Genomic DNA, 6,810 nt, shown 5'->3' on the forward strand with positions numbered 1-6,810 from the left:
AGGAGGAAGCCGATGTCACCTCGGTAACCGAGTCTCCAGAATGCCCAGAGGTGCATTCATAAAGGAGGGCGAAGGTCCCCGGCCTGGGGACCAAGCAGCCGGAGAGGGCTGCTCACGCAGTGTGTCTGTCTCCGCAGTGCCGGCTGACCAGAGCCTCTGAGAGCCCCTCTTAACCAGAGCCCCATGGACGTGACCGGGACTTACTGCCCTCCATGTTGGAGGGTGTCCTTGGGCCTCGGCGATCACTCCTATTAGTCACTCTCAAGATTATCCAACTCAGCTCCGTCCTCAGCCTGTCAGCAGGAGTCACTCTAATGGAAAGGAACTTTCTAGGTGAGAGAGAGGCCAGGGCCTCTGGCGGCCAAGTCAGGCCTCCTGTCACAGGCTTCTGCCCCCTCCTAGTGGCCTGCTCCACTGGTCTGTGTTTTAGCAGAAACAGCCACCTAAACTTGGACCTGGCCATATTAAGGCTTTTACCTGCTCCCCCAGAGGCGCATCTGCGGCCTTTCCAGCGTGAAAGCCCAGGGTTTCTCGCTTCTCCTTAACAGAGGCCTAAATCCAGGCCGACCGCTGGGCAAACACCGGCCTCAGCCTCCACCGTGCCTCCTGCAATCTGGATGTTTGGGGATCATTTCCGGGAAGGCTGCCCTGTGCCCGTTAGAGGAACAGAGACTGTTCCCAGGCAGTCAGAGCATGGTGGATGGGGAGGCTGCTTGCTGTCTGCTACCCTGTGGGTCATGAGTCCACCCCGAGAAGTGTCCCAAACACGGAAAGTCACCAGGAAGCCAAGTGACCTCTGCCATAGAGAAGGGGCTTTCTATTTGAAAGTCTGTTGCATTAATATTTAGCTTTAAGAGCTCAGACCCGGCACCAGAGCTACCTCTGGGGAATGGGCACCCTCGTTCCCACCCCATGGCATCAGGGGGTGGGTGCCATGCCTGGGTTCCCTGTGGTGTTACTCTCTAGTCATCTTGCGCGTGTGTGTGTGTGTGCTGCCTGTGTGCTGCACGTGTGCTGTGTGTGTACATGTGCTATGTGTATATTATGTATGATTAAACAATGTGTCGTTTTGCTATTGTTAGTAGTGTGTGGCCTTTTATGTGTTTGCACCAATATTGTATGTGTACGCCAGCGTTGGTAATGTGTGTGTTGTGGTGTATTACGCCTTCTGCAGCACGTCTTTCTATGTCGTATTGATATGTGGCCTTCTGTATGCATCCATACATGTGTTACGTGATATGATAGTGTGCATGTGTGTCACCGTGTGTTGTATATATGTATCTGTTGTATTATTATTTGATTGTGTGGCCTTCAGCGCATATATGTATTGCAATATTAACATTATTGACCCCAATATGCCTTGTATATGGATGTGTTTATGTGTATTGTCGTAATGTACTGTGTTGGCAGCATAGCGGATGTATTATTGTATACCATACACATGGTAGTATTGTGTTTATGTTATCTGCTGCATGTATGCAGCCAGATTGTGTATGTGTGTGGCGTGTACGTATGCACATTGATGGCAAGCCATGTATATATGCGCGCTCGTTGTATTATTGAATTATTGGTTTATATGGGCAATGGCCCGTAATGTGTAACATTGATGGCGGCTATTGCCTTGGCCTTAATGCGTGTGTTTATATATGGTTATTGTGGTGGACGTAATGTGGGTTATTGGTGTGTATGTGTATTTGCTATTATTATTGCCCGATGCTGTATTGTGTTGGCGTACATGTGTGTGAAACGCTGCGTGTGATGCGTGCATGTGTGTGTGTTAATTTATGTGTGTGGTGGGCATGTCGCGTGTGTAAATGCTCGTGTCGTCGTGTGCGTGCGTGTGTATTTGTACATGTGTGTAGGTGTTTGTGTGTGTGGTACGTGTGGGTGTGCATGTGGGGGGCATGGTCATTAAGAAACGGGAGCCGCATCACAGGATGCAGCAAGCCTCCCGCTCCGGGCGGCTCGCCTGGCTGCCAGCGGGTCCCCCCGGCCCCCCGCCGTCTCCCTGGGCGCCAGTCCCCGCGGCCGGCGCATCACCCCGAGTTCCCGGCGTGAGCGGCCGCCGCGCTCCGCTCCGCGCGCTCCGCTCCGCCCTTTGCCACCAGCGCGGGAGGCGGCCCCGCAGCGGCCTGGAAAGCCCTGCTGTGAAGCAGGGAGGCCCCGGGAGCTGGGAAAGCGGGGCGTCCCTGCTCCAGGACGGTTCCCGCCTCTGCAGTCCCAGGCGCGAGTTTCTGCCTCCCCCAAACGCAGACGCCTCCGCGGGACTCTGCCGTGACAGGCCGCCCGCCGGCGGTGGGCATCCTCCAAACGTTTCCGAGGGGACCACCGGACACTGTCTTCCCCCACTCGAGGCCTCGCGCTGTCCATCGGCAGTCGCCTTCCCTGCTGACTTTCTTTCCTCCTGTTGGTTTGGCTGACAGTGGAAGGCTGCTGGGGGCCCCCGACGGCTCTGGGGAGGGGACAGAGCCGCGCTTGTCCCTTCTCCTGCGATGCGGCCTCAGGAGGGAAAGGGCCACATGTGTGAGTAAAGCAGGGACTCATTTTGTGCAGCACATGACAACTTCTGAGGGAAAGAGTTTGAAATTCCCCTTCTCCTGGGAAGACGTAGGTTTTCCTCCATTTGGTTTCAGTCACACGTAAAAGCCAGGTATAAACTAGGGTTCTCGAGACAGAGAAGCCTGCGGTCCACACGTCACAGCTACCGCAGTGCGGCTAGGCCTTCCCGCCTCAGCTACTGGAGCCGCCATCTCCCCACAGGCATCGAACAGCTTGTCAAAAGGCGCTCTCAGGGCTCCAGGCTAAGGCCATAGGTCACCGATGAGGACACGAGTGAGACTATTACTGAAGCTTTGACACCACCTGGGAACACACACATCTTTGCACAGGCTCAGGGGGCTAAATGGTGTGATGTGTCTGCTGAGATCGTCAAGTTCAAAGTCCACACGACAGGAAATGGACTGATGAGGACATCATGATAACCTTGTATGCCATATTAAACAATGAAGAGGCTTTAAAGGATTTTCGGTAAGGCATGGCATGTTGAGATTTCTGCTTTTAAAAGATGGCTCTGTCAGCAGAGTGGAGGATTGTTTGAAAGGGGGCATGGCTGGCAACTGGAAAACCAGTGAGGGGGCTCGTGATGTTTTAGTAAGACAGAGTGAAAAGTTCTAAAGTGGGCTCTGGCAATGGAAATGCGGAGGAGGAAATACATTAAGAAAATATTTAGGAAGCAAAATCAATCAGCAGAATCTCATTATTTCACTTGGGTGATTCCATGAGTGTGGTGTGGCCAACAGGAAAGGCAGGGCATGCTTGGTGCGGGTACGGGGGTAGGGGCGGGAAGATGAGTTAAGTTTGGAATATGTCAAGTTTACGCGTTGTTGGTGGAGCATCTGCGAGGAAACGAGCAGCAGCAATAAGTCTGAGCTGGACACAGTGGTTTGGGGGTGGCGCATAACAGCATTAGTTGACACCTGGAAGAGTGGATGCCTTCACCCGAGGAGAGTTATGAATATAAGTAGAGAAGACGGCTGAGGAAGGAACCCTGGAAGCCTCCGACAGAAGATATCCTGAAGAAAGCAGAGACGGCATAGACATGGGGGATCATGGATCAGAAGTTGCGGGTTTGGGAGCCATGGAGGAGGTGAATTCAAGGAGGAGGTGATGAGTAATGTTAGATGCAGCTGAGTGACCTCCTAAGATAAAAGAAGGATGGGTTATGAGAATAAGACCAATCAAATGAAAAAAACAAGGCTATTTCTTCTGAGTTTGCGGGAGCAAAGGGGTCAGCCGCCATCACTTGTATTTTGGTAGAGACTCAAAGGCAGGTAGGGGAGTGGGAAAGCTTCAGCTGTGCCTCATTGAGGCTGTTGGCATGTGGAGCTAGAGGCAAGCTAACTAGAAGTGAGGCGTTCTATGTGATTGGTTAGGATTCATATTTGGCTTTGTCTGGTTGGTCCTAAGTTGGAAGTGGGAACAAAAATAAGGAAGCTATCAATAATTAATCAAGTCCTGGCTATTTGGGGCCAATTGTTACAGAAGTTATTGATTAGCTCCCTGAATTGTCACTAAGGGTAGCTTTCTGGCTTCCTGTTGCAAGTCTAAATTAGAGCAGACTGGCTTCCTGGGTTGTTCATTAATGTAAGGGGATTGGTTTCCCAAGTTGGTCACTGCAGGTTGTGGGCCAAAATCTATTTTAATATATGGTCTGGCATTGTCTATCCGTGTGTACTGTGTGTCCATCTGTGTGTCTCTGAGGTGTACTAGATTTGGCTTCTGGGAGCCTCATCAAGAGCAGTTTCAGAGATACCAAGAGAGCAGAGTAGAGGGGTGAACGGGAAGGAAGCACATGTAGACAGAGCATATGTCCTTTCAAAGACACTTTGTTATCAGCAGGAGTAAATAATGGGGGGTAGAGCTCCAACAAGAGTTTTGTTCTTAAAAGAATTAGCCTCACCTTGTTAACAGGCTGAGAAAAAACCTCTGAAAAAAAAAAGGGCTGAAAACAGAAGACCGCATATTAGACATCTCCCCCTGTGCATCTGACATAGAATTTGAATTCAAGTCCCAAACTGAGCCTGCTGTCTCTTGCTACAAACGCGTTTCATTTTCTGTATGCTCTGGACTAGCCGGTGCGTCCTCTCCCAATAGGCAGCCACCCAAAGAGTCAGAGTCGCTGACTTCTACTGATTTTACCTGTTGAACTTCTCACACCCACTCTCTGCTCTCCCGGGACCCACCTGACTGCCCTGAAGGCTAAGTGATCATTATCTTGGCCCATCACTAGCCTATTCTCAGCACACCACTGTGCAGTTGGGAAGCTCTGCTTTATAGGGAAGACTCAGTTTCCAAAAAGTGGTGGATTCCAGAAGCCAGATTGCAAGGGGAGTGAGGGATGAGGAGCAGAGTAGCTACCATTGCACTATTTGAAGGAGCACAGGTCTCATTGTATTCTAAATGCATGGTGCCTCCTGGAGATATGCAACATGGTGGCCTGTGGACAGGGCGAGTGTAGGGTAAGGAAATAAAGCCAGACAGATATAACTAATTCTTTGGAGAACTTTGCCTGAGAATGGAAAGCTAGAGATAAGACTGTGGCTGGAAGGGAATGAGTTCACTGTGTTATCTCTTTTAAAACCCAGAGAAGCATTTATATATTAAAAAGCTAAGCAGACAGATACATTGAGAGAAAATATGACTATAAAAACCCATGGAGACTCAATGTCATTACTCGTTAGGGCAATGCAAATCAAAACCTTGATGAGATTCAAATTCACACCCACTAGGCTGGCTAAAATTGAAAAGGTAGTCAGTAATGAGTGTTGGCAAGGATGTGGGAAAATTAGAACACTTATCATTTGCTGGTGGGATTTTAAAATGGTGCAACCACTTTGAAAAACAGTTTGGCAGTTCCTCAAAATGTGAAACGTAGTTACCCTACGACCCAGCAATTGCACGCCTAAGTATATGCCCAAGATAACTAAAAACATGTGTCTACACAAAAACCTATACACAAGTGTTTACTGCAGCATTATTCATAATAGCCAAAAAGTGGAAACAATCCAAATGTTCCTCAACTGGATGAATGAGTAAGTAAAAGGCAGACTGTCATCCAATTGACTAGGATTCTGCTGTAAGATTCTGCTGCCATGCTGATTCATGCCACAACCTGGATGACTCTTGAAAATATTACACCGAGTAAAAGAAGCAAGTTACGAAAGGACCCGTACTGCATGATTCCACTTATATGAAATGTCCAGAGTGACAAAAATGCTGTCCATAGAGACAGAAAGTAGATTAGCGATTGTCAAGGCCAAGGCAGTGCTGGTAGTGGGAGCGACTGGGAGCTCTTTGGGAAATGATGAACATGTTCTAAGGTAATGTAACAGTAAAAGTTATACAACCCTGTGACTATTAAAAACCCCTGAACTGTGCACTTTAAACTGTGAATTATATAATCTGTGAAGTAAGACAGCTCTTCCTAGTCTTGCCAGGAACAGCTGCTTATGTGAATGAAGGGACTTCTGCAGAGCTGGTAACTGTCCCTCTGGGTCAGTAACACCTGGGCCCCACTCGTCGGCCCCAGAAAGGGGCTGGAGACAATGGACACCAAAATGCCACTGCACCCAGCTGAAACCATTATATCAGAGAAAAGCCATTACTTTTTATTTAATTATTTTTAGGCGAGGCAACCCTTGGTTGACCTCACAGATTGCAAGGACCTTGCCAGCTTACAATCCCTTATTTTTTATTTTTTACGCCTACAGCACCTGGTGTTCCTAGGTGGTCTCCTATCCAAGTACTAACTAGGCCCGACCCTGCTTAGCTTCCGAGATCAGACGGGATCGGGCTTGTTCAGGGTAGCATGGCCGTAGACCGAAAAGCCATTATTTTTTAAAGTTAAGACTTTTTATGTCCCTGTTCTCTCTCTTCTGCCTCATCTGCTTCCTGTGCCCCTGCCAACACCTCCCCCTCCACCCAGTCAAATTCTACCCACCCTGCAAGACCCCAGTAGCTCATCTCTGTCTTGATGAAGCCTTTGCTAACCACTCCCACCTCCACCCCTAGTGAGGAAGCTGGCTCGTTTGTACTGTTTAGTAATATTTATCTTTAAAACATCTTGTTATAGGGCAGTTATGTGTCTACATGCCTGGCTCACCACCCTGGAGCTTCTCGAGAGAACTGACCTTTTTTCACCCATGTTTTTCTCTGAAGAACTTAGCACTGCACCTAAAAAAGAAGTCATGCCTAACAAATGTTTGGGGACAAAAGGATGGAGAGATGGAGGGAGGAAGAATGCCTTAATAA

General features: G+C 49.0%; 1 pseudogene; it reads right to left on the reverse strand.

Annotated features, from left to right (window-relative positions):
* Positions 1-6,260: 6,260 nt before the first annotated feature.
* On the reverse strand, positions 6,261-6,379 carry LOC120610743 (uncharacterized; annotated as a pseudogene).
* Positions 6,380-6,810: the final 431 nt, after the last annotated feature.

The sequence above is a fragment of the Pteropus medius genome, unplaced genomic scaffold (assembly GCF_902729225.1).
Source record: "Pteropus medius unplaced genomic scaffold, Ma_sr-lr_union100, whole genome shotgun sequence".
Lineage (NCBI taxonomy): Eukaryota > Metazoa > Chordata > Mammalia > Chiroptera > Pteropodidae > Pteropus > Pteropus medius.